Source organism: Haliaeetus albicilla, chromosome 12 (genome assembly GCF_947461875.1).
Source record: "Haliaeetus albicilla chromosome 12, bHalAlb1.1, whole genome shotgun sequence".
Classification (NCBI taxonomy): Eukaryota; Metazoa; Chordata; class Aves; order Accipitriformes; family Accipitridae; genus Haliaeetus; species Haliaeetus albicilla.
In genome coordinates this window covers 33,124,581-33,151,781 of record NC_091494.1, presented here as the reverse complement: position 1 = coordinate 33,151,781, position 27,201 = coordinate 33,124,581, and the positions used below count along the sequence as shown (strand labels likewise).

Below are 27,201 nucleotides of genomic sequence, written 5' to 3'. Positions count from 1 at the left end.
AACCCAATAGCAAGCACCATTATTCTAGTCTTTTTCAGAGCTTTTATCTGCTAATGACGATGAATTAACCTACTGCTGAAACCAAAAGAATAGATGCTGCAAAGGGAATAGCCTGTATGATTTTAGCATGTCTTACATCTTTTTTTCTTGTCTGTAAGCTGCTAAAAGTGGTCTTTGTAACATCCATGCCATAACAAGTCTCTCTAATTTTTGGAGAGTTTCCAGTATTGAAAGAGTCAAGTATTTACAATAGAAGAATTACTCCACCCGGTAAAATAAAGCATTCTGTACCAAGAGGTTGTCTACTTGGCTTGCTGTTTATGCTGAGCTTTTACCACAAAAGAAAAAAAACCAATCTGCTTAAAGTCATATTAGCAGATACTAAATTGTGATTAGAACAAATAAAGAAATCTGCTAAGAAGCAACACGGACCAATGCTCATGTAAAAAGTCTCAAAAATGATCTTTCCATTTGACTTTTGGCTATGTCATTTAGTATTTTCACAAGATGAAGACTGAATAGGTCTTTTACATATTGAGACAGTACCCAAATGAAGGTAACATAACTGAAGTATTCTAAGTTATTACAACAAAATATATATTTACACAGTGATTTTTATCTCAAAGATCTATGAAAAACAAAAGATGACATAAATGTCCTTTCTGCAATGACAGGACAATTCTACTCTTACAAAGAGTTATAAAATCTGTAGTGTTCAGAAGACTATTTGAAAGTATTATTCATTTTCTGGCTATAAAAACATCAGCTAAGTTTGTGACTTATTAAATAACATTTAATAGATAACAACATTTACAGAATGAAGATAATCATGCAGCCCTGCAATGGTCTGGAAAATCCTCTTTTCTCTGGATTCACACTGTTAAACCTGAGGAACATCTCCTGCTTCAGTAGTAAGGAGTGCCAGCTCTGTGGAAGCATATGCTGCTGTTGGCTGAGCATCTTACCAATCTTCTCCTTTCCTACCCATCTTCTTGACAACTTCTCCTCCAACATCATCTCCCTACATGGTGTGCAGCAAAAAAAATAAGACTACCTTGCCTTTTAAATTGGATGATGCTATGTCCACAGTTAAAGTAGTCAGTTGTTTGCTCCTCTAAAATTTGCTCATAAAGAGGAAAACAAATTCACATAAAAAGCAACACATGAAACTTTTCCACATACCACCTTCTAAAATTAATGTTCAGCTGGTATGTGAATAAACCTCCTGGCAAGTTTCAACTTCAGCGAATTTTAAAATACAGGTGTTTTGAGAGAGAAACATGAAATATTTTTGAGTGTTCAGGTTTATCAAAAAACATAACATATCCTACCTACTGATTCTCACTGATTCTCTTTTTCAAATGAATGCTCATGTTACAAAAGTTGTATGCAACTTGGAAGTCGGGGGACATATGAACCTCAGTTAAATGAAAGAAATACAAGCACCTTCTATACAAGCATAGAATTGTAGGTAAGGAGAGCATTTTTGGATTTGAAAAGTTCAGCTGTGTGCTAACGTACATGCAAAAGATCCACAGAAGAACTACTAAATATTCATGCAAACTTGCTGTATTATTTCAATACAAATGGTATTTCTTTTGTGTGGTTTTTTCCCCATATAGACTTTTAACATTTAGAGTAGGCAAAAAGAGAAAAATTAGATCAGATTTTAGACTACAGATTCTGATTATTTGATTAACAACTGCAATAATAGTAGAATGTTTTCTTTAGGAAATCAAAGCAAACTTTACCCTAAATCTCTCCCTTATGTCTTCCATCATATCACAAGTCTTTTGGGGGTATCAAAGCACCAAATGCCTTCCAGTGCCCCAAGAGTGTTTGATTTGCATTCTGCATCACTTCAAAATTGTGAATGAGAGAACAAAGAAAGGACAGAAAATAAAAATCAGTTATTTAATTATTTTAGAAAAATAAATTTCACTGCTAGTGCAAGAAACAGTAACACAACATATTTCACAGGGGGGAAAATGAAACTCTTCTCAGAGTTTTGTTTCACATAAATGGCCTAATACTAGCCTTCTGCACACTGTTTCTAATCTTTCACCCCACAATACACTTTCTCATAATGATATATACTAACGGAGGGGAAAAAAACCCAACAGTACCTCAGCAAAAGTTTCTACATACACATCTATTTTTTGATAATGAAGGGGACCTAATATATGTCAAGAACCCAGTGATCTGTTACAACAGTTTGTTTTTCAACAGTGCAGAAGACAAAACCGGAAAGACCTCAACCAATCCTGAGAATATGCAGAAATAAAAATTAAGTGCCCACCAATTTGTAAAAGTCTGAGAAAAAACAGAGCTGAGAGCACTACAAAGATCTTCCCTCATATCTACATTCTCTTGTTTCAGCCTCCCTAATAACTTGTTGATGGGTTTATATGTGGGATTTGATTTTGTAGGTTCTTTCACTGCCTCCCAGCCAACAATCTGATTAACATTTCCTTTTATTTGTGACTGCTTACTTTATAACCAAAACTCTCATAGCACAGGTAGTTTGAAAATCATATCATATCTCTGAAATTGGGCTCTAAGTATGCATCACTCCTGACACTTATTCTTATGTTAAGTTCTGTCTGAACTTGGCATTCCCCATCACTGGTTTAAATTAGTTACTATTCAGACAGTCAGTCATTCAAGCTACCCAGCATGTTAAAATATTTTCAAAGTCTCAAGAATTCAATAAGAAAGAAGGCGATAAATAGCTTAAGATCTTCCAAGTGGAGGCTGATATGAATTAGCTTCAGGGCATCTATGCTTCAATTAGAACAACACAAATCAACAATAAAGAGCAAGGATTAGGGCCCAGATTCATCCTAAATCAGAGATGTATAAAGAAGCAGCCCAGGCAATATGGGTCCTCTCAATCATAGAGAATGTCTGCCATGGGGCAACTCAACTCATCTAAGATCTCTGTTGCCATCTCTAATGAATACAGTGGAGCTCCAAGAGAACGAGGCTTCTAAATTTACTAGTTCAGGTAAGCACCTTTAAATGGGTGAATATCTGCCTAAGCCTCATGTATCCATACATTTCTATAATCAGACTATTATAATTATCCTCAAATTGATTAAATTAATTTCTGTAATAAGAAATAATATCTAAAAAAACTGCTTCAGTATGCTACGTGAATCTGATAATAAGCAAAGCACAGCTACAATGTTCAAAGAATTAAGAGGAAGTCAATTCTGCTACACATATGAAAAAGATTTTTTACATTCTTTTTTAATACCTTTTTCTTATCCTGTCCTGCAGAAATATTTACACCTAAAGGGATGCTAGACATGTACTATCTGGCACCCAGCATGTATCATTAATAAACAGTAATGGCATCGTAGAAACGTGGCAGCAAAAAGGGTCTTGCTATAGTTCCAAAGAAAAAATATTAATAACTATCTAAAGGAAGCCAATCAAGTCAGAAAAGAAAATGTTGATTTTTCAGCTGCCAGAAAGCTGAACATCAATAGAGGAAGCAGATGCTAGAATTGTACTTAATGTAATTTAAAATTTGAAAACAGAACAGCAGTTTTGGCTATACTGAAAACCAAACATAGTTATAGCACCAGCTGGGAAGGATCTACTAAGCAGCTCTTGTGATTTATATCCTTGAAAGCTTCATGGGTCACTCAACATAAACACCTTTGTTTGTCATACACATCCTGCTAAAAATGATTAAGATTTAAGTGAGGTTTCAAATGTCTGAATTACAAATTCTGAAAAAAGGTAGTGTAAAACGCAAAAGCATAATAACAATGTATCTTAGAAATACTGTATTTAAAAATATTTAATAAACCTAATTTTTCTGTCATTACTTTGTAAAATTTAGATAAAATCTTTGATAATTTTCCCAAAACTCCATTAAATTGATAACAAGAACTTTGGACATGCTACTTGTAAAAAAATAAGTTAAAACACAGCAATCCAAGACGAACTTTCAGCAAAGCTTTCTTTTTTCTAATACTCGTTGATGAAAATTATTATGAAGGTTGGTCCAATCTATTCTATAGTAAGGGAAGACACCAGTTTGGACACTCCTATAGGGAACAACAAATCTCTCTGCCAGCATGGATGGAATATTCAGTGGTACAAACTAAACAAATGAGGAGTTTCACTGCAACAAACTAGTCATGGTGACAAATATCTGTAACTTTGAAGCTCAAGCACAATGCCAGTGTAACAAAAAATTAAAGAGTAAGAGCATTAACCAGATCTCCCAGTAAGGCTTTACCCAACTTATCTTTGTATTAAGCACAATCAATATATTAACAATACTTACTCCTATTTCTTATAAAATATTTACTACTCTACATATCTGTTGCATTAAGACATTATAACTTCTAACTATTATTTTGACTCTAGATATCCACTGAAATCTACAAGAAATCAAGCTTCTAAGTAAAAACATAAATGATTTCTAAACCTGAAGCTCTGAGTCCCTGTGCAAGATGCAAAAAAAGCACATTTCTAGAATTAAGGCACCGCTGCCCTGCAGTATCCCCCGGCACATTTAGAGTTCCTCTCAGCCAGTGCAGGCAATTCTGGCTGATCTGAATCCACTTCAGAAACACTTACACATCCTTCCCTGCATTCCATAAGAAACTCTGCAAATCTAACACTCTGGGAATTAGACTCCTGTGTTTGGTTTAATAATATCCAACATAAGCACTATAACCTCTTTTTGGAAGTGGGGATCTCCGCCCTTTTCAAAACTGCACACTTCTCAGGGAAATCCTATGTAAAATAAATTATGGAACCAGAAGGATCCACATACTGCAGTAACAGAGACTAAGTTCCAAAATCAGCATAACCTCAGAAATAATCTTTTAAATCCTGATTCAGGAAACCATTGGTTTAGTGGCATATATGTAGGCAAGCTGCATATGTTTAAATATTTAGCTAGGTTGAGATACTGATGAACAGCAATTTTTCACACATGCACGTGTTATTGTGCCCAGCAAAATTCTTTGGAGATTGGAAGGAGAAAAACGCAGCTTTTTAAAGAGAAAATGGATCTTGAAAAATATGCAATTCATCTATAAAAGCTATTTTTACGTTGCAAAGGTTACCTACGCCGTCTCTACTAGCAACAAGTCTTCTTTTCTAATTTGAATTCAGTGAAAGAACTGCAAGTTGTGAACTTCCAAAAACAGCTGAAGCATTTTAGCCACACACCCAGTTTCATGATAATAAACATGTCCTTTCCCTTCAAAAAAAACTTCAAATACTGCCAAAAGACCATAAAACTAATGAGGTATAATACCTTCAGGACTTGTTATTCTGGCATACTTCAACCAACACCCTGTGAAAAATGACAGCAATGTTGGACCTATGAAATATAGCCTGTGTTAGTGCAGTAACTGGTCACCGAGGTACCAGCCAAAGAAGAAAGAGGGAACTCCAACAGCAGTTCTCTGGACTCAAACCTCAAACGCAGCAACATCATTTCTAAATACGCAAAAAATACTGACTGGCATGTCTTCCAACTTGTTAATGAAAATGAAAAGACGACGACGACATCAGCTCTTTAAAGCTCACGGAACATGAAAAGACATCCTGTTCAGTTAAAACTTCAATTTATTTTCCTACTTCACTGAAATCTGAGAAAACTTAATTCTAAGAAGTAGAGAATATGGTGCTGTATGTTATTGCTGCTATTTGTTCTGTACAACTGCCATGGAGGATGAGGAAAGAAAATATCCTCCGGGCTGAGAAAAACCTCCCTTTAATAGAAGTACCAGAGGAAATGAGGGAAGTACACTTACTTTAATCCATACACATGCTTTAGCTGCTTCCCTGCACCAGGTGTGCCAAGTTTTTAGCATTGAAGCAAGTATGACAGACACTTCAAGCACTTTAATTTGAATTAGGTTGTTTATAAAAACCTCTTTCTTCCCTTCTTTTCCAAAGAGAACTTCTCACATGTTTCATTCTATACAATGATACTATGTTTATACCAGCTGCCACTTAGAAAAGACATAAAACAGGTTTATAAACAGTATCTGCAAAATGTAAAGTTAAAAAATTGCACAAAGCGGCTGTACAGTGTTTTAAGTCAAATGGAAGATGTTTCTGTTTCCACTTATATCAGTGAAAATATACACTACCTTCGTTGACTTCAGCAGAATTACTGCATCCACTGCATAACTGGATGTAATGTTTATACCTTCTGATCCATAATACATTTCTGACATATCTACAAGATCCTCTGCAGGCAGACATAAGCTCTCTTGGAGAAAGGAGGTATGTTAGTTCAGGCATGGTGCCATGCCAAGCCTGGACAAAGGGCTTCCAATCAGATCAATGAGTCAGCAAAATTAATTCATCACTACTTTGACCTGGGATCATCATCACTGAATGTGTCAACATACCCAGAGCAGAAGGTGTTTCTGCTGATTTATGAGGCCTTCTAAAATGGCCTGTCCAAACACCAGGTCATTTGGACATCAAGAGTGTACCTGAAAGTTTTTAAGAGAGTATAAATATTTTAAAGCACAGCTACAATTAAAAAACCTCCCATTTTCATACCAATAGAATAGAAGAATAGAATATTTCAGTTGGAAAGGACCTACAAGGATCATCGTAGTCCAACTGCCTGACCAATTCAGGGCTGATCAAGTTAAAGCATGTTCTTAAGGGCATTAAATGCCTCTTAAATACTGACAGGCTTGGGGCATTGACCACCTGCCTAGGAAGCCTGTTCAAAAATAACAGACACTTTTATTTTATCGCCACCAAAAGATAAGTGGACAAGTTTTACTCAGCCTCATCATATTACTTTTGATATTTCTGTGACAGGCTGGTCTTATTCTCAGCTTCCAAGTTTTAAAGTTTCCAACTTCCAAGCTATCAGTCCAGATAAATTTCTGCACATCCTTTCCCTTAGCATTTGCCCTGCTAATTCCACTGAGCCCTGCTGGCCACCCCACCCCATCCCATCACCTTCTCTGAAGTGCCTGCTCCCACAGCAACCCTGCAGCAGGACTACCGATGGGATGGCAGCAGACAGTAGTTTGCCTTTCATGTCACTCAAATTCAAGTATTCCTTCTTATGCTTGAAATGATCATTAAATGAAGGAAGGGTGTGTCTCCCTGTTTTACTTTAGGGAACACAAAACAAACAAGCTCTCCTTTGAAGGAGAAGGATAGGAAAATAATATGGTCTTCAAAAAAAAGAAAAAAAGAATAAAAGAAGAAAAGGAGAAAACTTGAAACACAGCTGTTCTGTTCTTTGCATTCTGTTTAAATATTTTTCAGTCTAACAGTCAAACAGTTCAAAATAACATAATGCATATGCTGTACAACAACTGTCAGACCTGGATTATCTCATTTCTGCTGCAACATGAGACTTAGCACCTCTTCACATGAATTGAAATAAATAAAGGAAACTTTTAAGATCAATGCCATGACAAATGATTCAAACTTCATCCTTTCTTTTCCTAAACCTTAGAAAGCTAATTATATCTTTTGATAACAAAATGTTCACTGTAGCTCAGAGAAAATAGTGTATTTATGATCTCAGTATTTTTGCAGAAGTATACTAATAGAAACTATAGCATTATGGAATTAGTTAACTAATTTTTATTTCAAATAAAAAGAAATGTACCTTGAGGGGTTAGTCTATCTTCTGAGCTACACAACAGATTACAAGGCTAGCTATCAGTGATTCAAATCAACTTATTCAAATTAAGAAATACCATGCTTTTTTCCTAAAAATGATGCATTTCCTAATGATGACACTTTACAGAAATTGCAAATTACTCTAGCTTCAGGAGTCATTTACTAAAAATGAATCTCAATGTTTACTGTACTAAACTAAATATTGCAAGTCAGAAGTACTATGAAAGAAGAATGGGTACATAGAAACATGTTACTCTTGGACTGCTATGTTTTAACAGATGTTATTTTCGCAGGGTGGCAACTTTAAAAATCTCAAATGAAGTTTTTTCAGTGATGAACACTGATACAAAGGTTTGCTTTCTAAGCATATTTCATGCATTTCATTTCTTCGCTTTATGAAAAAAGGTCTGGGTCAATGTTCTTTTTGTTTAAAACAAACCATGCATAGTTTTGACAGCACCTTAGTGCTTCACTAATTTTTTCAGTCTTATCACCTGTTGTCACAATAGTCTTGTCTTTCTAAATTGTTCTAGACATAATTTATTTTCTTAACTTACTAAGAATAAGGTACATAGTTTGTATTCTCCAATTCAACGTAATTTCTCATTAGCCAGCTGCAATCAGAAGATGTCCTTAGCATTGCAGCTGCTTCACAAATCCAACAATGATTTTAAACATCAATATTTAAAATAGCAACAGAATATAAAATCCAAAATCCATTCCATATTAAAAACCATAATCTTGTGCAGGCATGTCCTTTATGTTCTAAATATTTCCATTTAGTTGAAATAAACCATTCTCTTGACAAAAACGTGAAACCAAGGCTTTTTCTAATGCAAGAGAAAACTAAGAACTTTTATGCTTTACATTTGAAGCTCTTCCTGACTGTGCAGTTTCAAAACCAGTTTCAGCCATTCCAGTCAATGCTGCACTGCTCCTAAATGAGCCCTTGGACTGCAAATGAACCCTGCAGCTTTAAAGTAATTGCAGAAACATAGAAATGTATTGTACACTACTATGTGGGCCTGTACTATAATTCATTTTCAACAGTTGGAGCAAAGTATGAGCTTTTTACAGCATATTACTTTGCCATTGTTGTTGCTTTTCATAAACAAGATAAATTGTCCTGCAACACACTGGCCTGTGTCCTACAACTCCAAGGCAGTCCAGACCTTGGGTGGTGGGCTGACCTTGGCTGCCTGCCAGGTGCCCACCAAGCCGCTCTCTTACTCCCTCTCCTCAGTAGGATGGGGAAGAAAATAAGATGAAAAACCTCACGGGTCAAGATAAAGGCAGTTTAATAAAGGAAAAAAAAAAAAAAAAAAAAAAAAAAAAAAAGAGAGACTGATTCTCTACTTCCCACCAGCAGGCAATGTCCAGCCACTTCCCAGGAAGTGGGGCCTCAGTACACATAGTGGCTGCTTTGGAAGACATGCCCCCCTTCTCTTAGCTTTTATTGCTGAGCAGAAGTGATATGGTATGGAACATCCCTTTGGTCAGTTGGGGGCAACTGTCCTGGCTGTGTCCCCTCCCAACCTCCTGCCCACCCCCAGCCTACTGGGGGTGGGGGGGAAGTTGCAGTGACAGCCTTGATGCAGTGCAAGCACTGCTCAGCAATAGGCAAAAACCTGGTGTGTTATCAAAACCCTTCCAGCTACAAATACAAAGCACAGCGCTATATGGGCTGCTATGAGGAAAGTTAACTCCACCCCAGCCAGACCCAATATACCTTGATTTGCACTTAAAAAAAAAAAAAAAAAAAAAAGGGCTTGTGCATTCTATCAGTAAAATCAAGCAATCTCCTTAAGCTGCTGTGCTTCTGAATATTTGCAAAGTTTTGGGCCCCTCACTACAGGAAAGACATTGAGTTGCTGGAGCATGTTCAGAGGAGGGCAACCAAGCTGGTGAGGGGCCTGGAGCACAAGTCTTATGAGGAGCGGCTGAGGGAGCTGGGGCTGTTTAGTCTGGAGAAGAGGAGGCTGAGGGGAGACCTTATCGCTCTCTACAACTACCTGAAGGGGGGTTGTAGTGAGGTGGGTGCTGGTCTCTTCTGTCAGGTGGCTGGAGATAGGACAAGAGGAAATGGCCTCAAGTTGAGGCAAGGGAGATTTAGGTTAGAAATTAGGAAAAAATTTTTTTACTGAGAGGGTTGTCAAACATTGGAATGGGCTGCCCAGGGAAGTGGTTGAGTCACCATCCCTGGAGATATTCAAAAAGTGAGTGGACAGGGTACTTCAGGACATGGTTTAGTGGGCATGGTTGATGGTTGGACTTGATGATCTTGAAGGTCTTTTCCAACCTAAATGATTCTATGATTCTATGAAATATTTGAAGTTACTCTGTTAGTAGTTGACATCAGTGAGCAAAACCATGAGGTTTTTGAATGTTTATCTAAAAATTAAAAGCTCGGCTACATATTTAGCCTTCATTTAAGAAGAGTAAATAGCTTCCCCTAAATTCAGCAGAAGACAGAACGTGGTGCTAAAATCTCAAATAAGTAACTCAAGATCTGGTGACGGATGACAAGTTTCAATCCTGTAAGGAAAAAATTCTTTACTTAAAAGAAAGGCTCTTGGAACTCATAGATGATTTATGTTACCCTTGGGCATTTCTCTCTTGGTCTCAAAATAAAAAAGAAATTGTTAACACAAACTTCTGATCAAAGAGCGTCACTAGGAAACAGAATATAAATTTTTCTTTTTGTGTTTGAAAAGGTAAAACATCAGTGTCCTCTGAGGAAAAAGAAAAATAATCACAGTTATAATTATGAAAGAAAGATTCAAAGATAAAGGAAGATTAAAATTCAGGTCTGCTGCTAGATATGCTGTCAGCCTCCTATGCAGACATTCCACACTAGAAATGCCAGACACTGTTCAGGTGCAGACTGCTGAAATCTCTCTCAGATGACAATTTTAGTATCTAACCTGTATGCAACAAAACCAAACTATATTCAATTTTCAGTATGGAATAGGTAACCAAAGCAATACAAGGAGAGAGGAGGAGAGAAATGCAGGAGGGGGGAAGGTGATGGAAATAAAAGCACCCTGCGGAAGACCAAAAGCTGCAGATAGGACTGCAAGAACTTGTAGAAAAAACCTACAAGGCTGAAGAAATTGCTTACTTTTGCTTCCTTTATGCTTTATCTGGGGAAAAAAAAAAAATCAGATTTTGCATGGGTAAAAAACTAGACTATGACAAGAAATATCTGCTGCTTTCATTAGCTTATCCCATAACAGAAACAACTCACAAGACCCCAAGTCTGCCTATCTACTCAACTCAACAGAGGTGATGTTGTGTATAAGGCTAATACCTTTCAACATGTTCCAACACATCTCGTAACTCCACAGTTGAGTCTCATTCACATGAAGTCATCTTAAAGAAAAACAAAAGTAACATGATATACCAGTTTATTTTATAAATGTCTGCATTTACAGACTAAAACATGTGGATTTGGTTTTAATTTAATCTATACAGTTTTATTAATGAGCTTCCTAAATCCATCCTAAATCACCCTACATCAAATAGATAGCTGTAAATTAATTTTAATACATTTTCTCACTCATTGCTGAGCTGTAGAGGCTATTAGAATATACAATAAAAATCTCTTTTACAGATTTCATATGATAAACAGAACATGGAGAGAATCATTTCAATCATTACTCAAAAATTACTTCTTTTCCATTAACATTTACTTTTTTCTCTGAAAGTTTATGGTTCACCAAAAGCAGAAACAACAGATGAGTAAGGAAAACAGTCAAACAGTTTTTATTTGTCTTTTCATAAACATTGCCTCTCAATAGAATCTGCTTGAAGCTTAAGGTTTGGCCCAGTATGCAACACATACCTAGTAAGAGGATTTGAGATACTGGTCTGATAGAAAGAGTCGCAGTAGCAATTTACAAAGAGAATCCAGGGGATGCACTTGTATGGAACATATATTTGGCATATACCAAAATAAATCCAACCAAACATAAAGCTTGTTCACAGTTACGCCTCATTTAATATTTGAATATAGACCACATGTTTGAGGATTAAGCTGGTGAACACAATCTGTCTCTTCCAGGAAACAGTAATGTAACAATCAGGCTATAGAACTGTCAATTACTTCATATAGACCAGCTGTGCATGAAGCATGGTGTGCTCCAAAGCACAGACCGTTATACAAGATCTTCTGTAACAAGAGCCTCAAAACACACCCACGTGTAATTGAGCCAGCAGTCTTTCCACAAGAGGAAAAAAACCCCAAAAACCCTACACTCATTAATACTGCAAAGAGGACACCCACTACTTTTCAGAGTTCTCCCAGTCTGAGGTGGACTTCAAATAGCCCTTTTTTCATTCAATACTTCATTTACTGGGAGTGTCTTTTTTTATCACTTTGTATAGGAAAGAAACTAAAAAAGGGAAATTGCACTTGTACTTTTCCATCTACTTTGTTGCTGCCCAAACTATGTTTCACCAGACAGCAAGCAGACCTCTATGAAGAAAATAGCCTGCCAAATTCTAGAATTACAGGTTAAAAAACAGACACGAGCCAAATGAGCAGCACAGGATCCATAAATCTCAGGCAACACTAAATTGAACTGAGGCTTATTTTTCCTTTTGATCTCACTCAGCAGATTAACCAGGCTTTTCAAGCGATCAGTACCTAATACTTTGAAAAAAGACACACAGAAAAGCTGACAGATTTTATAATTCATTTCTAATACTTGCGCTTTTTTCCAACCCTTTTCAAGAGTTGATACTTGCACATGACTTTAGAGATATATAGAAAAGATGGATAGTAAATCCCGATAGGGAAAAAGGCCCCTATTGCTTCTGGTCTTGCACTTCTAAGAAAGTAAACGTTAATGTTATGAGTTGTGTTAATGACTTATGTTAATAAGTCATGTTTAATCATATATGTTTTGTAAAAAGCTTCCAGGCAATAACAGCTGAAGCAAAAGCCACAATCTTGTTTATGTGGGTGCCTCTTCTTCCTTTAGAAGACAAACTTTATCTATAAGTAAATCAGGTTGTTAACTGAACTACAGAAATAAGTCAATGAAGTCTTACAGTTAGGAATCAGAATGAAGTGGAAGAAATAACCAGCGGTACAATTCCGACAGTCACAACAGCCTTAAAGAAAACATGACTCACAAAGTTACTAAAAAAAAAAACAAACTCTTTTAAATAATCAAAAGCTTATTTTTGGATACACATTGATTTTCATTATTTGAAGAGTTTCCCTGTAAAAAATTTTCTTATGTGACTGTGTTACAGGAGCAGGGTACAGTTCCTTCAATCTTTTTTAAAACTGTTCCTTCAATCTTTTTAAAAACTGCACAAAAAAAAGTCTCCTGCAGTGGAGAATTCAATTTTGTCCTTCAAATCACCTGACTTACTAAAACAAACATGCATAAGGTTACATAAGCTTATGTGTAACATAACCTTATTCTGCATACAATAACCTTATTCTGCACATAAAACCTTATTACATAACAAACATGCAACACTAAAACAGACACATTTTAGAAATGTCAGCCTAAATATAAAGATGTACATGACTTTGTGTAAGAATACACCTGCAAGACAGAATTGTTGAAATTCTGTTCCAAGCTGACACCACAAGACTTTTAAGTCTAAAGATCCGGTGCCCATGAGTAAATATTTTTACTTACAAGCAGTATTGCTGCCTGTCAAACAGGTGCTTATTTTTTTATTTTCTAATAAATGCTACAGGAATACACTGATGACAGAAAAAGGCCATGATAAAAGCACATACCTCATGCTCCAAAATCATACTTTCTGTTTGCAGCATTTGTATTCATCTCCATATATTTCCAATCCTATGACAAAAGTCTGTGATACTAGAATAGGGCCTAAAAAGAGACTTGGAATACTTTAATGAAGTATCACTTCAAGAAATGAGGTAAACATTATATTTCTATTATGAAACACTGACATGAACGGTTCAAATGCAATTCCACGCAGGTCAGAAGTATGCCTTCTCTCAGTAATCAATACAGAGTTAGAATTGTAGGCTGTAGACTTTGGCAGCTTCTCCATGTCACACTGTGGCAAGCATGATCTGAAAACTCTGAACATAATTCAGTATTGAGACAGGAAAACAGATTAGAAATGAAAATCTTGTTCAAAGTTGATACTTACGCCAGACCCACCAAGTTGCTTAGAGAAAGCTTTATACAGAGAGTTAAAGCTGCTTTGTTAGGCAGCTTTAGAAATATTTTGAGCTGTGGGAATTTCTCCCCAGTTCTCCCTTCTCCCCTCCCTTTTTTAAATAAGAACTTTTATGAACCAGTATTCAACTCCAAACTTCAGAAAGCATACAGGGCCATTGGGTCATGTGCATTACAATGCCTGATTCATCATGTATTTATATCGTAAATTATGTTTCACTATAAGAAAAATAATTCCCTGTCAAAATGAAAATGCTCAATTTTGACAGTTAATTTATATGCCTGACCAAAAAATAGACCCCAGCCAAAAAGCTTCATTAACTTAATTTTATCTAATGCATACCAATATGGAGACAGAGAGGACAATTACAGATTCATAATTTTATTATCTGGATAAGCAGATTATTTTTTAATAGGTGAAGAATGGTCTTACACATCTATAAACATATAAAATGTAAAGATACTGGACTACTAACCACACTTGTATTGGTTACATCAATTTGGTTACATATTTTAGTAATCTTTTGGGGTTTTCCTCATGAAATCTAGGCTACTACTTTAGTAGTTTTAAGCTTCAAGCTATCTCAATTTTTCCCTTAGAATATTTTTGTATGGAAGAGAAATATTGTATATTACCAATTTTATTTTGTATTGTTCCCTTCCAAAATAATACAAGATTTCTGGGGCCCTGCTCTCTCCAAAGCAGAGAAAAGTAATGTGTGAATAAATCAAGTTACATTTGCTGTGTATCTGTGAACGTAAATAAATCAGTGCTGTCAAGTTTCATTCAGTAACTATGGAACTTTCAAATATGCCCTTTTCCAAATGCAAATTATTTCTCACCAAAAGACCTTATATAATTCTACAGTCTCACCATACTACAAACTATCTGAATTTCTGAGACATTGATGTTTACATTCATTTGCCCCCTTCCCCACCACCACCCCCGTTTCACCCCTTCCCCCATCTTCAGTGAGTCCTTGGCTTGAAACTTCAGTATCTAGTAAAAGACAGCCCATCCTGTCCCTAGGAAAAAAGGCCTCGTTTATAACCTTCTGGCTTTCAAAAATGCCACTATCAAAGAAAAGACAAGGAAGACTCAACCAACCAACAAAAACAAAAAGTAGAAAAAAAAGGTGAGGGATTTTTAGAAAAATAAGGAGAGCCCAAAAAGTGACCAGAGCGCTAAGCTTCTACTCAGCAAAGTCTGTGAAAACTCTACTAATTCAGCTCAGTGGTCAGGAAGGATTTAAGGTGCAGAAACACTTTATCCACTTGTACTCTACTGGTACTTACATCTTCCCAGATATTGCTTTGACCAGATACTTCTTCAGAACTCTACACTTTGAGCTTTGCAAATCTTTGAAAACGGGTATGTGGAAACTGCTCAAGGAGAGCACTGACCTCCATTAGCAGAATAATCAGAATGATGGAAAGCAGATATCACACTGGAGTTTTATTTCTAATAAATGGGCTGAAACATTAGGAGGCTTACTTATAGAAATCTGTTTACTAAGGTGAGAAAGTTATATTCTTGATTCACCATCTACTAGGATCTACTTCACGGTTTTCATGGGAGGAATTGCAATGAAGATCAATCACCCCTGAAGAAGCCAGTAGGAATACTTAAACCATTTCAAATGCTAGGATCTTGTACCCCCTCTTTGTTAGCAGAAACTCTCCCGTTATGTACAGACTATACTATTGGCAGATGCTGCCAATATTTTGAGGCATTTTTTTAAACGTGTTTGTTTCTCTATATCACACTAGAAAAAACCCCTCATCGCTCAGGAAAATTATACATTAGTCCAGGTGTTTGCCATTCTTGTTGTTTCAAAATAACACACAAGAAAAATGTCCACATAGATATTTCCCCTCCCATACACTTGAAAATCAACTAGTAAGTCTGGATGCAAGTTCACAATGAACACAAAGCACAGAATTAGGGCAGAAAACCAGCATTTGCTCTCAACACCACTCCTAACAAAAAGTGGCAACCAACTCTTCATCACTCTCAAACTTAAACTATTCCAGATCAATGCATCTGGAATTAATACACCTGTATTGATACAGAGCACATCATAAAAAACAGACCTTGAGTAACTGCTGGAACAAGGATAAATATAACTAGTTTTCTACTTTTTTTGAAGAATATTTTCCAATTTCTACAGGTTTTAACTTTGGTCTTGGATGCAAACAATAGAGCTTCAGAATACCAGCACTTCCAAATAGCTTGAAAATATAAGTGTCACTGATATATTTCATTCAATGAAAATGACATTAACTGTCAACAAACCAAATACTATGAATGAATTAGAATTCCTTTTCTTCATTAAACTCTCCTAATCACACAATTACTGCTTGTTAGGACAAGTTCCCTACACAGTCCTTCTGTCAACAACAAATCATCAGCTTCACCCACCTGAAAATTCAGATAAAACTATTTGAAATAATAATGGGGAGCCTGCATAAGTCCACTCTTTGTCTTCATTCAAGCATGCTCAAGCAAACAGAAAACACAGAGCAGATTCAATGAGATTGAACAGTGCACTCATCTGCTCAGTTATCTAAGACGCAGATATTTTGGGTTCATCTAGGCAGCTATACAGACCACTACCAGCTGAAAACATGATCCATTTTCATCCGACAACCTTTTAAGCTTGTCACAGAAATGTTAGCATTATTATATCCAGTTTAATCAGGAAGAAGAGACATGACCCCCTGGTCAGGAATCTGGGAGAGAGCCTAACTCAACCTCAGATACAACAGAAATCTATCAGCACTACTAACACATCCAAGTCATTTTCTTCCCTTGACCCCCTATGGCAGTTTACCACATTTTCTGATAGGTAACTCCTTTGACCTGGGATTCACATACAATGAATCCTGAGCCATGGGTCTTGCCTTAATCCACCCTTAATTTTCTCTGTAATTCCCAAAAGAGGGAACCCTGAAAAACAAGGAAGTAGTCTGTTCAATTTCTCTGCTACAGTATATGGGAAAGAAATAAGATTTGGCCCCACTGTCTTTTCCACTACAAACTGAAGAAGTTAAATTAAAAATTTCATGCATAGAGCAGAGTAATACATTTTCAAGAAGTTATTAGTCCTTTTAATACAGGATTACTGAATGTAGCATTGCAAGCTGTGATGCTATTAAAACAACTGTACGAATCCACCAGGAAAAGAGCTTTGCTGGAAATCTTATGTAAGGACAAATTCCTTAGATTAAAGGATTTAAACAATGAGCTGTCAAACAAGGCTTCTAGGGGTATTTACAAGATGAATTACTATTTTAAAATCCATACAGAACTTTTTTGCACTGCCCAGTGAAAGCCAATATAGCATGAATGTTAGAATGAATGGCTAACAGCCCTGTCAAGCTATGTCACATTAAAAACTGCAATGCTTAATAGACCACGAACGAAGAGGTATCCTCCTTCTTATGGGAATGAGACATAAGAAGGACATTAGAATGCCCAACTGCCAGATTCTTAAGAACCCACTCGTATGCCATATGTTTGTTGTGTAACCAAAATGATGCATATGTATGTATATACGTACACGCAAAGATCTGAAAAATACCCAGTGCTTGCAGGTGCAACATTGCATCTGCTGCAGCCAGTTTTGATGTTTTTATCTTAACACTGGGCTCAGTACTACACTGGATACAAGTAGAAATGTAATTTGCTTTTGATTTTTGAAGAGCTCTAAAAGTTAGAAAAGCTCTAAGGAACTTCGATATGCACCCCTAACTTTTGTTCGAGCCTTTGAAGCTTACAGCAACATTTAATTGATGGATACATTTCCATCCAGTTCAGTAATTCAGAGGTTAAAGGGGCGAGACTGGAGGGAAGAGAGAGGCTTCAGCAACTTCTTGTCAGTATTGAATTGTAAATAAAGGTTTAAGCCACTCAAAATTCTATCTTTTGTGTGGATTTCATAAAGTCTTCACAGATATCAATTAGCATTATTCAAGGCCTACAGGTGTCTCAAATTCATTAAATGCCCTGCTGATTTTAAAGTGCTTTTAAATGTATGCTTCTATAACCACTGTTATGCTTTCTAAACAAGCAAATTAAAATTCCATAGACTAGGAAGGCAAGGATTGTTTCAGTTCATTAGCGTGTGATCCCCAACTTCCATTTTCCAAAAATCCATTTTGTTAGACAAGACTCAGTTTATATTGTATTAAATACTTCTCTTCGTTTTTTCCAAATATTTACCTCAAATTAGCTCTACAAGTTCCCCAAGAAGCTTCTCAAAAGCATGTACTTTTATTTTTAATCAAGGGATACTAGTCTAATGGACAGCACATTGAACTTATAAATGTTCTACACTACCTAACAAAACTAACCTGAATTGCAGTTTATTTTTTTAAGGGAGAAATCACAGTAATTGCTAGAATTTCCAGATCTAATTACTGATTCCCTAGCAAAGAGAAGTTAAATTCTCCTATGCCAAATAAGCATGAGGGTTATGAACTGGTAGGAAATAAACAGAATAGATTAAAACTAACACTAAGAGAACGTATTTGGATGACCTGTAAATAAAGCAGTGAAACAACTACAGATGACAATCTAGCAAAATACAGTTACATGGAAATGATCAATTTATATTTTGCAAGAAAATACATGCTTCCTCTGCACCAGCAGCAATCCTCGCTATCAACTAATAAAGATACCTGTGATTTCAGAGGTGTTTTCTTCAAGCTTGCGAGTTAAAGATGAACAGAACCATAAACAAAACCCATAGGAAAATTTCTGAGTTGCAGCTAACATCAAGCCAGGATCACTGCAAACTGAAAGAGGAAAAAAAAAAAGGAAAAACATCTGTCTGGATAATCCCTTTGAAGTTTTTCAATAGACAAATGTCATGTGGGTTTCGTTTATAGCATAAGAATACTGTAAACTCAGAAGCATTATGACTGTGAACTGAATTTGCCCCAGCTACATCTGAAAAAGGGCTGATATTAACACACACCATTGTTAAAATGCTTTACTAAATGACTAGCTACTTAATGCAATGTCTCAGTTGTGAAAAAGCCTTAAACTCTCCTGTTGCTAAAACTGGAAGTAGACATTTGCCCTGATCACGAAGATTCTGTGTATATATCGTACTGCTTCTCTTGCTTTATGAACAGGATGCTCATATCTTCCTAGAATGCCCTTATAGAAATGTAACTATGAAAGTGAAGCTAGGCAAAAACAGGTGGCATTGCAGAAAAATCTCTTATCTAAGCAGTGGCTCAACTAAGATTTCTGTAACATAACAGGCTTTGTTCACCTACAAAGTATTTATGATCTTTAAAAAAAGACATTAAAAACCATTATCAGTTACTGTCTATACAAGACTGGGTATACAACACCGAGTATACAAGACCTATTCCCCTATGTTCTTCTGAAACATACATACAATTGCCAGTAATTTTTTCTGGTACTTTACTGTATAAACAGCCTGTTAGAAAAGTCACCATCACCAGCGATGCTCCTCCCCAGCTAAATCCCTCTTTCAGCTTTACCAGACTGTCTTTTTAAACAGGAAGCCAAAACATATAGGTTTTCTTTTTTTCTTTTTTAAATAAGGTTGCTATCTTAGTTTAAACTTTTTTTCATAAATACGACTTTTAAGTCTTCATGTGAAAATACTTCAAACATTGAGACTACCCTTCACCCAACTGCTCCACCCACAAATCAGTAATACAATGCTAAAAGAAAAGCAGAACTTTCCATAAGTCATATTCATAAACGTATGAATCAAATATTTAATTTTCTTCATTATTTTTGCTTTAAAATAATGTGCATAGACAATAGTTCATATAAACTGCAATGATGGAGTGTAATTGTTAGAACAAACTTGTTTTATTCTATTTCTTGATGTATATCTAGGGCAAGTGTAAGTTCTTCTGAAAACCACATTAAAGGGCAAGAGTGACTGGACTGGTGACATTACAAAGGAAGACAATGTATTAAGGCACTGAAGAGGTGCTAAGACAGTTTGATTACTCATCAAGATAAAGGGGAGTGAAATTTGGAGAAATAAATAACTTCTGTCAGATTGTTACCACTCTCCCTTTTGAAAGAAAGTGCTGCACCACGAGTTCATCTGCACTGATCCATAGTCAAAAGGGGAGGAGGTGGCCCCGTATTCCCCATGCCCACCATCCCTTCCTGGCCTCAGTCCATTCCCTCCCCTTGCATCGGTTTTGTCACTTCCTCAGCTATGTGATGAACTGATTCAGTTTACTAAGCTGGCAAAAAAGGATACCAACAAATGAGAAAAAAAAGGAAGTGAGAGGAAGAGAGAGGGAGGAGCTTGGCTGAATTTTTTGGTGGCAGTAAGCCATGAGATCAGCTCTGCTGCATTATGTAGCTGCACCGTGAATGCGAAGCTCTGCAAAACTGAGCTGACGTAACTGCACACCACTGTGGTTATGAAGAGGATCTGCTGCTCCTTCCCTCCTGGCCACACATTCCCCGCTATTTCCCTTGCTACAGCCCTGTTTGTCTGAACACTCAGCAAGTCAATTCAGCTTGCTAACCAAGAAAAAAAAAAAAAAAAAAAAAAAAATTATTTTTCTCTCCTTATTTCCTACCTGATTGGCAGGCTAAATTGGCTCATCCAGGAGGAGACAATTACGAGAAATGGCTCAAGAGAGGGTGCTGGGGCTGCCCTGCTGCCAGTGGGGGTTTTTGGGTGACAATGAATTCTTAGACAAGCTCAGCAGCTCTTAAGGAACCTTAGGAAGCAACCCTTATACCAATCTAAGTTAACAACTGCCTTGCTTCTGCCTTCTCCCTCCATTGTGCCAGCACAGATGCTCCTCCACACCTTGATGAAGTAGTTCAGTATATCAAACAAACAGGAAAACTTTTTTCTTTTCTTTGTGAAGAGCTGAATTGGCTCATTAAGAAGTCAGCTAAACCCTTGTACCAGCAAGCAAGTCGGTGGGATCATGCAGAAAGGAGAGAGAGAGGGTAGGATTTATGTAAACTAAAATGTCAAAGAACCACAGCTTAAAAATACAGTGAAGTGCATTTAAACACAGAAGCCAAGAAAATCAGTCTGAAATAGGTATTCACTCTAAGAGAAACTTTATGCTGAATGATGCTTTGTTAAAAAATAAAAATGTCACTGCTGCTTTGTTTAGACTAACAAAGGACAGAAATGAACACACACAACTTTGATTTACAATTCTGTGAAAATAAAATATAGTTTGTAATGTTTTCTGTCTATTACTTCCCATATCACTGCTAACTATAAGTCTTCTACACATTCACCTTTCTCATTTTCACAACTTTTGGAGGTAATGCAACAGCATCTACAACACAACCATAAAGGATCTAATACAAAATGACCTGGAGACATGACAATGCTATCGCCTCTGTAGTATACAGAGGTAACAGCCACTTACTTTCTGATAACATTAAATATTAACTGCTGTCTGTGAGCCATGACTTCTGAGAAGATGGCTTCCACAGTAAGGACAGTTCTCAGTAGTTCTCTACAACCACAGTACTGCTTAATAACATGAAAAAATATTGTACATCAAAGCTGCATTTGGTTCAGCTGTAAACAGCAAAGGACTTGCTGATCACACATTTTTTACTTCAAATTTCCAAGTACAGCTGGATACTGGTGTTCTAAGTAAATAGGCTAATGTGGCAATTATACAATACTTCAGCCCAGATCAGACTGATCATATTTCGCTTTTAATCCCACATATAAAATCAACCAAGCAAGCAAGGTGGAGGTCTTCACTCTAATCCCAATTTTGCTTTTGCTATAGATGTCATCATAGTCTTCATTTCTCCTGAAAACAAGGAGACAGGACTGCTTTGCAGAAACTAGAAATCTGGAAATGCTGCAATCATGAATGCTGGCTGAAAGATGTCACGAAAAACAACTGCAGGAATTTAGCCTGTTGTGCACATGGCGGAAGGCAATGAAGAACAGAATACTCCCCTCCTGGACACCACCAGCAGAGTGCCATGGGAGTCCTTAAAGTAGGAACAGATTAGATCTTTCATAATTCAGATACTTTTCCTTCAATGTGGAGGTCTTTCACAGGGGCTTGCATTTATTTCCATGGAAAGCCTGAAGCTCAGCAGAGTCTCTGGGCTGGCAACCAAATGGGACGCATATTCAGCTGCAAAGACTCCTTTACCAGACTTCCCTGGAGTAAATCCCTGGCAGATGTCTTTGAAGCTAACAAGGTTGGAATGAGGTTAGCCAGTGCTTCTCCTATGGCTAGGCTGGCTCTAGTTTCTTGCTTGAGCAAGTGATGAATCTTGAAGCTGAGACTCATTCAAAATTCAAAAGCAATTGCAATAGGACTTCTCTCTTGGCCATTTTCCAGACAGTACAAGCATCAAAAATGCAGATCTGAATGTAGAATATGATATTCAGATTAAAGGATAAAAACAGAAGTCCTTCAGAAAAGGCTTCAAAATAGACAAGGGAAAACACTACTCAGATGGAAAATTGAACAGCAGGTTTTTCTGACTCAGATGTGGGTGAGATATTCTTCAATGGCAACAGACAAACTCACACTTAAATGAAAGACACCAAGCAGTTACAGCTCACCTCTACAGATGTTGCAAAAGAAAAGCTTTCCAGTCCCTTAGGACAGGTTAACGGACATACTCAGTGTAAGACTGCACGCCAGGATTCTCTACCAAAGGACCTTTCTGTCAGACTGCTGGCTTACTTGCCAAAATAAACTAATTACTAAAATAGTCCTTTAAAGGAGATCAGTTCCAGCTTAAGAACAGTTAATAGAAAACCGAACCATTTTTGTGCTCTGGTTTCAGCTATATTCAGAAGCATATTTGAAAGTAGTTTTCATTTTAGAGACTACAGTACATTGTAGCTTAAGGTTCACAGAACAGACAGATGTGTTTCTACAACACTTAGGTGACAATGAGAAAGGTCTCAGAAATTCTAGATACCAGACATAGAATGAAGTAAGATTTTGAAAGATAGAGTTGTGATGCTTCTTCTATAAGCTTTTGCTTAACATGTTACAGAGGTGACTTTCCACACTCTTAATTATTCCAGGGCTTCACGTATCATCCAACCTATTCTTATACCTTTGCAAATGACTATGTCATATTGCCTTATGTAAGACACTGCTATTCATGTTCAGTGACTCTAAATTCAGGCAAATAATCCAAACATTTCTGCTCAAATAGAGAGTAGCACATATAAACCTTTATACGGTCTTCATTGGTGTATATATGCCTGTCGCATTGCCCCCAAAATATTAAATCATGGCATGGTATCATGACAGACTTTTGTTTGTCCCAGTGTTCTTGGAAACCAATGAGCCAGACTTGACAATGCTGATCTTTAATGATGGTTAAGTCCTTGAAAGAGCCACCAAAAAAAACGTATCAAGAACCTAAGAAATGGTTAATTATTAAGACAGAAATATGCATCCTTTTTTAATCAAGTTTTCACTATTTTTAGAGATCAATCCTGTGATGGTTTAAGTCACACAATTTTGTATTACAATTCTGAGTGTATGTTCTCATTTCCAAGAGCAAATACATCCCATTTAAGCTAAGTGCACAATGAAGGTCAAGTCTGTGAATCCATATAGAACCTAAATTTACTAGTGAGTAGAGAACAGTCCACATATCTCTTGACTGGCTGAAACTCAAGTAATTATTAGAAAAACATACTTGAGAAAGTAGAAGCTGAATAGAAATCAACAATCGAAGGCTGTGAGATGAGAATAATAATGGTTTTTAAACTTTTTTAAAAACTGCATTGTTTTCATTTATGCTGGACATAGGGGTTTTGACAATGAGCTGAAAACATTTTCTGTTTTTTTCCCCAATCATACAAACAGGCACTTTACTTGAATACTACATGCATTGTTCTTTTTTTCCTGGAGCCTAAAGTAGTGAAATAACAGCTACTTTATAATTTAAGAAATAAAACCGTTCAAATTCAGTCACTTCTGTGCAAAGTTAGAAAGCCATACAGTCTTTAGCTCCCCCCCCCCCAATGAGTCACTTAACCATTTTTCAGCTGCTAATATTTATTTTCTGTTGGACAGTAAAAATAGACATCTTCAAACAAAATTCTTGCGCGCACTTCACGATCCACTGTATACTGTATGGTAACTAGTTTGATGTCAATACCATAAATAAATTCTTAATCTGTTTCATAATTAGTACTGTGGCCAAAAGGTGGCCAACATTTACTACTGATAACCATGTTCACATACTGGTTTTTTATTCTTTTTTTTTTTCTGAGACGCTAGTAGAGTAAGGCCGACTGTTCACTTTACCAGGAAAAAAAAAAAAAAACCAAACCAACAAAACTAAAAAAGAACCACTTCCCTCTGGTGCTCAAATTCACCACATCTTTAGATTCATTTTAAGTTTATGCAGCTGACAGAATTAAGAATAAACATTACTATACAAAAAATGCTGACACAAGTACTAAACCACAGAGCAGCTGATCTTATGTGCATGCATCATAATGAACTCCCTGATGTAGTTTTCAACTTGGAAAAAACCCTATGTGTCTTCTATTTTAGATTCCTTTCAACAGTTAACAACTAAAGGCCTTATTCATGAGGTAAATTTATCTTGGGAAATGCCCTGAAAGCACAGACTGTACTCTTCCTATGTACAGTAGCTTACTATTTTCTGAAGATTTATCACATTTCTCATTAAGAGATTACATTTCCATTATTTCCAAAACTGATTATATTATATATATTATACAGCACTTTTACTAAAAACGTAAAGGATTTTTTCATGACCCTTCTCTTCTGAACACACTTACCTGGTTATATAAATCTTGTAATTAAGGGATTTAGGCTCAATCATTTTATCCTTGTTTTTTATTGTCTTGTGTTTATTTATTGTTACAGCAGCAGCTGAAGGAAGCATTTGGAAAGATCTCACAAGGAAAAATTCTTGTTGGCTTTTCCCACTATAAGTGTCCAGCCAGCTTCTGTATAATCACACAATAGCTAGTGAATTATAGAGTGTGATTTTTAATTTATTGCAAGATTTCTTTTTTTTTTTTTTTTTTTTTGGCAACATGGATCTCCAATCCAAGAACCACATTCAAAGTCTAGATGGCACTGGTTTCTGGTTTCAGTTCATTCTTTACTTTGGTCATGATGTGAAATGTAAATCAACCATACAATGGAATGTAGCTGATGTTTGCTAACATTTCTTTGACACTGAAATGCAGGGATCTGACATGAGAAAGCCAAAGAACAAGAATATAAAGATGGATGGTGAATATTTATATAATTATTAAATTGTAAGCACTGTTCTTCTCTTGTATTGTTATAGGGTATGATTCCACCTCCTGAGAGCATCATCCCCCACTCAACTAACTAAAGAACTGAAGAAACTGAAGAAAAAAAATAATGTTCTGTTTTAACAAATTATGCATTTAGATTATATTCTAAATTATGATCTGCATAAAAGAATTTAGCTCTCAATGACATACAACTTGATCAAATACTTATAGGTAAGGATACAAATTTCCTTTAGGTTTAAACCCTTCTCCGCCAAAATGTCCTATCCCGGGCTATTTTCTAAAAGTATAAAAATGCAAGTAAGCTTTACTCAAAATAGTTGAAAGATACCTCACATTTTATTTATACATGTAATAAGAAACTTGGATCTCTCTGAACACAGGAAAGTCCGTTTACTTTCTGACCCACAGAACTCAAAGAAAATGATTCAGAGATTTAAAGGAACAAAACCATACACACTTGGAAGGATGGTTTTGAAGCCAAGTACATAGGTATGATAACATAGCTATTCTGTATGAGCATCTTAAGAGTGAGTATGAAACTTTTGGTTTATAACTGCTTTGATATACATGTAATCTATGCATTCTTGTGCATCAGTATTTTACCAATCAGGAACTGACAAGCTACACAAAACACAAAATAGATCTACCATTTATACTGCACTTCCTTGAATTTCTTGAAGATTCCCAAGGTAGAAGGATAGCAACAACAAAAGAAGCATTTGAAAGGGTTGTACCACCATCCAACACATGGGATAAGGGATGAACAATATTGCAAACATGGACAAGAGAGCATGTTCAATTGAAAAATCAACTGAGAAATAAGTGAACTCATTTTAAAAGAAAAAGAAGGAGATGCCATGTATTCAGAAATAAAGACTCGTAAAAAAGGGTGCAGGACAGTATCCAACAGCAGGACTCTTGACTACATCCAGAAAGATGAGGCTGCAGTCTATGCAAACAAAAAAGGAGCTGAAGAACATTTAGGTTTTGTGTACTAAAAGCAACACCTAGCAGCCTGGTCAGAGAACTAAAGTGGTTTCGTTCCTGCAAATGCTCCTTAATGCATTTAAACAGACACTGTATTCCTAAATAGTACCCTGAACAACGATGAATAACACTTCTGTGTTAGCTCTTATAAGTGAAATTACTTTTTAATATAAACAAACATTAGGACATATAGACAAAGTGTGAACAAGCAGGGGACATGCTTGTGCCACATGCCTCTGTAGATGTTATTAATATTCAGCCAGTTCAGTAACACAGTCACAGGAACTCAGTGCTGGTTCAGCGGAGACTGTGGCAATGCCAATAACCTTAATCAGTTTAAACTTTTAAGAAGCTCAGCCTACTTCCACAGACTTGACTTCTTGGCCTGCTTTTTCCTATAGATTTCCAAAGTATCTCCTTGGTTTTAATTTCCATATTGCTCAGCTCAGTGCACTCCAAGTGACACTGCTGATCCGCTGAGCTCTGACTGTTCTGTTTCTGAAGCTAGAAACTCACAGTCCATCTCTTTTTCACTTGTCCTTCACTGCAAAATATGGCAGGTAAATCTTCGCCTTCTTCAGTTCTACTCCTGTTTAATAACCTCTTCATGGGGCGAAGAGACTATAAAATACAACCACTTTCTCTATTATGTTTTGCCACTATTTATACTGAGTATGGTGGCTGCATGGATTTTAATTTGTGATCTTTTCAGAACATAGAATACATATATAAATCCTACAGGATTGTGGATTTGGTGGTTTGGTTGTTTGGGTTTTTTTGCATTTTTGCATGAATTCCCATTATCAACTGCTGCACATTTAAACATCCCTCAGTGACAGGTGGTCTGGGCTTTTTTGTTGTTTTGTTTTGTTGGTTTCTTTTTTTAATTAAACAGCTTTTGTGGTGGTGACAGTCTCAGTTTCAAGTTCTTTGTCATGTTTCCATTCTGCTGTAACTCAGCAATACCTGGTAGAGGTCTGAGTTTAGTTTTCTTTTTAAGTAGCATTTAGGCTTTTCTGATACCATAGTTCACAAGACTATTATATGACAGATACTCCTAAGTACCAGGCATAAAATCACACCATTCTGGCAACATT

General features: G+C 36.4%; 1 protein-coding gene across 11 annotated transcripts in view; it reads right to left on the bottom strand.

Moving 5' to 3' along the window:
- B3GNTL1 (UDP-GlcNAc:betaGal beta-1,3-N-acetylglucosaminyltransferase like 1) overlaps positions 1 to 27,201 on the bottom strand; it is a 141,980-nt gene that overhangs the window by 55,155 nt on the left and 59,624 nt on the right. Inside the window, exon 3 of one of the 11 annotated variants that reach the window (XM_069798920.1) lies at positions 10,955 to 11,016. The exons of the other annotated variants lie outside the window; for them this stretch is intronic. The gene's annotated coding sequence lies outside the window, so the exon portion shown is untranslated. The remainder of the gene's footprint in view (positions 1 to 10,954; positions 11,017 to 27,201) is intronic. 11 annotated transcript variants of the gene reach the window in all.